This window comes from Heptranchias perlo, chromosome 15 (genome assembly GCF_035084215.1).
Source record: "Heptranchias perlo isolate sHepPer1 chromosome 15, sHepPer1.hap1, whole genome shotgun sequence".
NCBI classification, from domain to species: domain Eukaryota; kingdom Metazoa; phylum Chordata; class Chondrichthyes; order Hexanchiformes; family Hexanchidae; genus Heptranchias; species Heptranchias perlo.
In genome coordinates this window covers 26,750,762-26,759,908 of record NC_090339.1, presented here as the reverse complement: position 1 = coordinate 26,759,908, position 9,147 = coordinate 26,750,762, and positions in this window count along the sequence as shown.

The window sequence follows — 9,147 nt, the reverse complement described above, 5'->3', positions numbered from 1 at the left end:
ATGTCAGAGAGGCCGTGTAGCACCAAAACAACGGGTGCTACACGGCCCAATTTAGCACCCATACAGCCTGGAAGGAGGCCATTTGGCCTATAATGTCCGTGCCAGTTCTTTGAAAGAGCTATCCAATTAGTCCTACTCCCCTGCTCTTTCCCCATAGCCCTGCAAATTTTTCCTTTTCAGTATCCAATTCCCCTTTGAAAGTTACTATTGAATCTGCTTCCACCACCCTTTCAGGCAGTGCATTCCAGATCATAATAACTCACTGCGCAAAAGAACTTCTCCTAATTTTCACCCTGGATTTTTTGCTAATGATCTTAAATCTGCGTCCTCTGGTACCGATTCTCCTGCCAGTGGAAACAGTTTACATCGATTACATCGATTGCATCGAAACTACAACACAGAAACAGGTCTCCTCTGTCCCTGCTTCATCAGCATACCATTCTATTCCTTTCTCTCTCATGTGCTTCCCCCTAAATATATCTATGCTATTTGCCTCAACTACTCCTACTACGTTCCATGTTCTTACTACTCTTGGGGTAGAGAAGTTTCTCCTGAATTCCCTATTGGATTTATTAGTGACTATTTTTTGACCTCTAGTTTTGGACCCAAACACAAGTGGAAACATTTTCTCTACGTCTACCATAACAAACCATTTCATTATCTTAAAGACCTCTCTCAGGTCACTCCTCAGTCTTCTCTTTTCTAGAGAAAAGAGCCCCGACCTAATCATCCTTTCCTGATAAGTATATCTTCTCAGTTCTGGTATCATCCTTGTGAATCTTTTTTTGCACCTTCTCCAATGCCTCTATACCCTTTCTACAGTATGGAGACCAGATGTGTGCACAGTACTCCAAGAGTGGTTTAACCAAGGTTCCATACAAGTTCAACATAACTTCTTTGCTTTTCAATTCTATCTCTCTAGAAATGAACCCGTGCTTTATTTGCCTTTTTTATGGTCTAATCAACCTGCGTCACTACTTTCAGTTATTTGTGTATCTTTACCCCTAGATCCCTTTGTTCCTATATCCCATTCAGTCTCTAATTATTAAAATTGTATGTGGCCTCCTTATTCTTCCTACCAAAATGCACCACCTCACACTTATCTATATTGAAATTCATTTGCCAATTACACACACATTCTGCAAGTTTATTAATAAGACCATAAGAGATAGGAGCAGGAGTAGGCCATTCGGCCCCGCGAGCCTGCTGCGCCATTCAATGAGATCATGGCTGATCTGATTTTTACCTCAACTCCACTTTCCCGCCTTTTCCCCATACCCTTTGACTCCCTTGCTGATCAAAAATTTGTCTAACTCAGCCTTGAATGTATTCAATGACTCAGCCTCCACAGCTTTTTGGGGTAAAGAATTCCAAAGATTCACAACCCTCTGGGAGAAGAAATTCCTCCTCATTTCCGTTTTAAACGGGCGACCCCTTATTCTGAGACTATACCCCCTAGTTTTAGATTCCCCCATGAGGGGTAACATCATAGAATCATAGAATCATAGAAGTTTACAACATGGAAACAGGCCCTTCGGCCCAACATGTCCATCTCGCCCAGTTTATACCACTAAGCTAGTCCCAATTGCCTGCACTTGGCCCATATCCCTCTATACCCATCTTACCCATGGAACTGTCCAAATGCTTTTCAAAAGACAAAATTGTACCCGCCTCTACTACTGCCTCTGGCAGATCGTTCCAGACACTCACCACCCTTTGAGAGAAAAAATTGCCCCTCTGGACTCTTTTGTATCTCTCCCCTCTCACCTTAAATCTATGTCCCCTCGTTATAGACTCCCCTACCTTTGGGAAAAGATTTTGACTATCTACCTTATCTATGCCCCTCATTATTTTATAGACTTGTATAAGATCACCCCTTAACCTCCTACTCTCCAGGGAAAAAAGTCTCAGTCTATCTAACCTCTCCCTATAAGTCAAACCATCAAGTCCCGGCAGCATCCTAGTAAATCTTTTCTGCACTCTTTCTAGTTTAATAATATCCTTTCTATAATAGGGTGACCAGAACTGTACACAGTATTCCAAGTGTGGCCTTACCATCCTCTCAGCATCTACCCTATCGAGTCCCCTCAGAATCTTGTATGTTTCAATAAGATCTCCTCTCATTCTTCTAAACTCCAATGAGTATAAACCCAACCTGTTCAATCTTTCCTCATAAGACAACCCTTCCATACCCGGAATCAACCTAATGAACCTTCTCTGAACTGCCTCCAATGCAAGTATGTCCTTCCTTAAATAAGGGCACCAGAACTGTACGCAGTACTCCAGGTGTGGTCTCACCAGCACCCTGTACAGTTGTAGCATGACTTCCTGCTTTTATACTCCATCCCCCTAGAAATAAAGGCCAATATTCCGTTTGCCTTCCGGATTACCTGCTGCACCTGTATGTTGACTCTTTGTGTTTCATGTACGAGGACAGCCAGATCCCTCTGCATCGCAGCATTTTGTAGTATTTCTCCATTCAAATAATATTTTGCTTTTTTATTTTTCCTTCCAAAGTGGATGACTTCACATTTTCCCACATTATATTCCATCTGCCAAATTTTTGCACATTCGCTTAACCTGTCAATTCTCTTTGCAAACACTTTGGGCTCGATTTTACCGGCGGGTTTCGTGTGCGTTTCCAGCGGGGGGGCCCCGAAAATCCCGATATCCAGGCACGTGACCGGATCGCGCCACGATCCCGCCCACTTTCGGGTTCCCCGATGACGTGCGGGGGTGCGTGCGTAACCCCCGCTGGTGGGACTCCCACAGGCAATTAAAGCCAGCGGGATGCCACTTGAGTGTATTTATTTTGCTTGTTCAGGTCATTAACTGACCTGATTAAGGGACTGTGTGTGATTTTGGAGAAACATGGGACTGTTTCACACACTGGAGGAAACAGTCCTAGTTGAACTGGACGTGTTGCAGCCGTCAGCCTGTGGCAGCTGCAAAGGTCCATTTGACAGGTTGGGCGGGGAGACCCTCACCCATTGCAGGAGGCCGCTCTGTCACTTGGGACAAAGTGTGGCCTCCACCACCCCCCTCCTAACGGTCAAAGTCACCAACCTGCACACTCACCCCGGGGTCCGGAGACATGTACCTACCTTGCGGACCCCCTCAGATGTACATATTACGGATGGGGGCCGTCGTAGCTGCAGTCATGTCCCCCTCGGAGGGCGAACAGCATTACCAGCCTCGCCATCCACGCTGTCCAGCTCTGACACGTGGAGCTCCACAACAGAGTGCTGTGACACATCCACCTGTACAACAGGAGGGAGGGCTACCGCAGAGAGAGACGCGTCGCAGAGGGCACTACCCTCGCCACAGGGTCCACAGACCGAGGCGCAGCTCCCCGGACCTCTCCGAGCAGCAGTGCACACGGAGGCGCAGATTCACTCGACATGTAGTCGTGGACATCTGCAGCCTCTTTCATGCCGAGCTGCTCCTGGCTGGCCCCAGCACCATCTGCTTACCTGTCGCTGCCAAAGTCACCACTGTCCTCCACAACTTCTCCTCCGCATCCTTCCAGGGTGCAGCCGGGTACACCGCCGATGTTTCTCAGTCGTCTGCGCGGAAGAGCCCTGCAAATACACCTGCACCTACTCTGCAGTGACACAACAGGTGGCATCAGTGGTGGGTCCTCATAGTGATACCCAGGAGCAGGCATTATTGCACAAAACAGACAGGATTCGCGGAGACATGGCAGTGGTGGTGCCAATATAATGTGTGATGTGAGTTATTCTGAAATTCAATATAGGTAACACCCATGACAAACCCTCAAACACCCTTGTGCATCCCCTTCATGCTCACGACACGTTTGCCTTACGCTGCCTACTGCACATATGTGATGCATGCCCTGTGGCTGCAGCACAGGTGGTGGCAGGTTGAGTGAGGCTGGCCGTGAGGGAGATACATGAGAGGGTGCGTATGGGATACAGCCATGAGATTATATGAGGATTGGGTTGCGTGTTAGTGGCGGGGTGAGTACTCGCGAGGTGAGTAGGTGCAGGTAAGATGAGGATGGGGTTTGAGTGGGTATGAGGGGTGATGTGACAGAGTGGTGTTGGCGGTGCCGAAGGAGATGTGGGGTGGGGGCAGTGTTGTGGCAGACGGAGTGTAGGGGAAAGACTACGTGTTCTCACTGTGGCTGACCTACTGCGGTCATTGGAGCGCCTCCTGCACTGTATGCAGGCGGGCGATATGTTGGTGGTGCACGTGACCCCCTCTGCCACCTCGAGCTAGGCCTTCTTGGTGGCAGAGGCAGGCCGCTTCCTCCCGCCCGCCGGGTGGAAGAGCTCTGTCCTCCCCCTCCTCCTCACCCCATCTGATGATACCTGGGGTGAAGCATCATTAAAGTGGGAGCAGCCTTCCCCCTGGGTTGCTCCATGCTGTAATGTGTTCTATTGGTTGCAGCATCTGTCAGTGGAGGACTGCCCCTTTAACTAGAGAGCCTCCAGCTGACAGATCGTACTGCGCATGCGCAGCCCGCCCGACGCGCAGACCATCAGCACGGAGCCCGGAGGAGCAGGTAATTGGATCCAATTGGTGTGTTGCCTGCTACGATCGCGCGGGCAACCCACGAATTTCACCGAGCGTGTTGACCACGCTCCCAAAACCCAACCCGCCGGAAACCCGCAGGCCTGGTAAAATCGGGCCCTTTGTGTCCTCATCACAACTTGCTTTTCCACCTATCTTTATATCATCAGCAAATTTGGCCACAAGACACTCTGTTCCTTCATCCAAATCATTGATATATATTGTAAATAGTTGAGGCCCCAGCACTGAGCCCTGTGACACCCCACTAGTTACAGATTGCCATTTTGAAAATGACCCTTTTATCCCAACTCTTTGTTTTCTGTTAGTTAGCCAATCCTCTATCCATGCCAGTATATTACCCCCAACACCATGAGCTCTTATCTTGTGCAGTAATCTTTTATGTGGCACCTTATCGAATGCCTTTTGGAAATCCAAATATACTGCATCCATTGGTTCCCCTTTATCCACCCTGCCCGTTGCTTCCTCAAAGAACTCTAATAAATTTGTCATACATGATTTCTCCTTCATAAAACCATGTTGATTCTCCTTGATTGTATTATGAGTCTCCAAATGTCCTGCTACTACTTCCTTAATAATGGATTTCAGCATTTTCCCAATGACAGATATTAGGCTAACTGGCCTATAGTTACCTGCTTTCTGTTTCACTCCCTTCTTGAATAGGGGTGTTACGTTTGCAGTTTTCCAATCCACTGGGATCTTTCCAGAATCTAGTAAATTCTGGAAGATTACAACCAATGCATCCACTATCTCTGTAGCCACTTCCCTTAAGACCCTCGGATGCAAGCCATCAGGTCCAGGGGACTTGACAGCCTTTAGACCCATTAGTTCACCTAGTACTTTTTCCCTAGTGAATGTGATTGTTTTTAGTTCCTCCCTCCCCTTTGCCCCTTGATTTTCTACTATTATTGGTATATTATTAGTGTCTTCTAATGTGAAGAGAGATACAAAATATCTGTTCAATTCCTCTGCCATTTCCTTGTTTTCCATTATTATTTCCCCAGTCTCATCCTCTAAGGGACCAATGTTTACTTTAGCTACCCTCTTCCTTTTTATCTACTTGTAGAAGCTTTTACTGTCAGTTTTTATATTTCTTGCTAGTTTACTCTCATAATTTATTTTCTCCCTCTATTATTCTTTTAGTCATCCTTTGCTGGTTTTTAAAGTTTTCCCAATCTTCCGGCTTACCAGTAATCTTTGCTATGTTGTATGCTTTTTCTTTTAACCTGACACCATCCTTGACTTCCTTAGTTAGCCATGGTTGGTTCACCCTTTTTGTGGAGTCTTTCCTCCTAACAGGGATATATTTTTGTTGCAAGTCATAAAATATCTTTTTAAATGTTTGCCACCGCTTATCTGCCATCATACCATCTAACCTGTTTACCCAGTCCACTTTAGCCAATTCCGCCCTCATTCCTTAATAATTGCCCTTATTTAAGTTTAATACAGTAGTTTCAGACCCAAGATCCTCGATCTCAAACTGGATGTGAAATTCTATTGTGTTATGATCACTGCTTCCCAAGGGATCCTTTACTTTGAGATCATTAATTAATCTTGTTTCGTTACCCATTACCAGAACCAAAATGACCTGTTCCTTGTTTGGTTCCCCAACATATTGGTCTAAGAAATAGTCCCGAATACATTTTATGAACTCCTCCTCAGGGCTATTTTTGCCAATTTGATTTGTCCAATCTATGTGAAAGTTAAAATTGCCCATGATTATTGCATTACCTTTTTTACAAACCCCCCCTTATTTCCTGATTTATATTTTGCCCTACAGTGTAGCTACTGTTAGGGGGCCTATATTCTACTCCCACCAGTGATTTCTTTCCCTTGCTATTTCTTACCTCCACCCAAATTGATTCGACATCTTAATCTTCTGAGCCAAGATCATTTCTCACTATTATACCAATTTGAATCTTTCTTAACAGAGCTACCCCACCACCTTTACCTTTTTTCCTATCCTTCCGAAATGTTAAATAACCCTGAATATTTAGCTCCCAACCTTGGTCACCTTGCAACCACGTCTCTGAAATGGCCACGAGATCATACCGATTTGCTTCTATTAGTGCCGTCAATTCATCTATCTTATTACGAATGCTGCGCGCATTCAGATAAAGAACCTTTAATTTTGTCTTTTTACCATTCTTTCCTACCCCGGCCTCATTTGCTAGTGCACTCATATGTTTTTACGCTTTGTTCCTTCCTGACACACTCTGTTTATCATTACCCCCATCACTTTCCTGTACTACTTTCTTGTTTTTTCTCTTTATCAATCTAAACTTTGCCCCACCTGACCCCTACCCCCCTCTATTTAGTTTAAAGCCTTCTCTACCGCCCTAGTTATTCGGTTTGCCAGAACACTGGTCCCAACATGGTTCAGGTGAAGCCCTTCCCAACGGAACAGCACCCTCTTTCCCCAGTACTGATACCAGTGTCCCATGTTTCGAAACCCACTTCTCCGACACCAATCTTTGAGCCACACATTCATCTCGCTGATCTGATTTACCTTGTGCCAATTTGCTCCTCTCTGCTGTCTAAACAAATGCACCTCACCCCTTACTGCACCGATTCCCCTCACTCACCAAATTCTCAATTATAGACTCTGTCGAATCCAGACTCCGTTGATAGCTGCTACTCCGTGCTCCCTCACATTAATGTCCTCTTGCATTTTGACACATTCTTCCAGGGACCACAATTTATAGTGGTCCCTGTGGAACACCACTTCCCACCTTTTGCCAGTCTGAGTAGCTGCCCTTAACCCCTACTTTCTGTTTTCTGTTTTGTAGCCAACTTGCTATCCATTCTGCTACATGTCCCCTGACTCCACATGGTCTGACTTTAGTCATGAGTCTACAATGCATCGAAGACCTTTTGAAAATCCAAATATATTACATCTACAGCATTACCCTTGTCTACTCATCTGTCACTTCTTCAAATAATTCAATTAGTTTGGTGAGGCATGACTTTCCCTTCTGAAATCCATGTTGACTATTCTTTATTATATTTTTATTTTCTAAATGTTTTGTATTACATCTTTGAGTTATGAGTCCATTATCTTTCCTACCACTGACATTAAGTTAATTGGTCTATAGTTCCCTGGACTTGTTCTATCTCCCTTTTTAAATATGGGAATAACATTAGCTGTCCGCCAGTCGTCTAGCACTATTCCCTTTTCCAATTAATTTTTATATATATGTAATAGTGCCTTTATTTTCTTCCTATCTACTCTATCAAAACCCCATATCATTTTGAACACCTCTATTAAATCTCTCCTAATCCTTCTCTGCTCTCAGGAGAGCAATTCCACATCCACTCACAGCAATGACTTGTTACTTCAAAAGTAACTCACTACTGTGAAACACATTGGAATGTTCTGAGAATGTGATAAAGCGCTATATCAATTATTTACCTTTCTTTCTTACTCACACTTTTTTTTTTCTTTACTACTCATGCAATTCAGATATAAAGACATTATTGTCTGCCAGTGGTACTGCTGGGGTCATTCTAGTGCAGTTATATTCTGAGAGTACAAAGCTGATTTTCTCCAATCATTGTAATTTCTGAATCGTTGACATCAACCCACTGACATGCCACCTGTCTTTGGTTGATACACATTGGCAATGGTAATTGATGCACTAAACTAGGAACACAAATCTGAAAAACATACATAATCAAGGGCGGGTAGATGGAGTTAAGATACAGATCAGCCATGATCTAATTGAATGGTGGAACAGACTTGAATGGCTGAATGGCCAACTCATGTCTGTACCAGCTCTACTCTAGAGCAATCCAAAATGAATCCCACTGCCCCATGTTCTTCACATATCCCAGTATCTTCTCTTAAAAGATTCAATGGTCTCTGTCTTAACTACTCACTATGGCAAAGCATTCCACATTCCCCAATAACCTGTGGCTTAAAGACATTTTCCTAACCCTTCCCCTCATTCTCAGTGATCATTTTAAATTGGTGAACCCTCATCACTGACCCCCCAACCAGAGAAAGTAGTTTTTTCTCACATTAAACCTTTTCATAAGCTTAAAAATCTCCATTAAATCTCCTCTTAGCCTTCTTTGCTCCAATGGAAATAGTGCCAGTATCTCAAGTCTCTCCTCATAACTATAGTTTCCCATCCCTGACATCTGCCTGGTGAATCTACATTGTATGCTCTCCACAGCTTTTACGTCCTTTCTATATTGGGACACCCAGAACCAGGCACCCAGAATTTACTAGAATGATACCAGGGATGAGGGAATTCAGTTATGTGGACAGACTAGAGAAGCTGGGATTGTTCTCCTTAGAGCAGAGAAGGTTAAGGGAGATTTAATAGAGGTGCTCAAAATTATGAAGGGCTTTAATAGAGTAAATAAAGAAAAATTGTTTCCACTGGCAGGAGGGCCAGTAACCAAAGGACACAGATTTAAGATAATTGGCAAAAGAACCAGAGTGGAGATGAGGTGAAAATTTGCCACGCAGTGAGTTGTTATGATCTGGAATGCATTACCTGAAAGGATGGTGGAAGTAGATTCAATAGTAACTTTCAAAAGGGAATTGGATAAATACTTGAAAAGGAAAAATTTGCAGGGCTATAG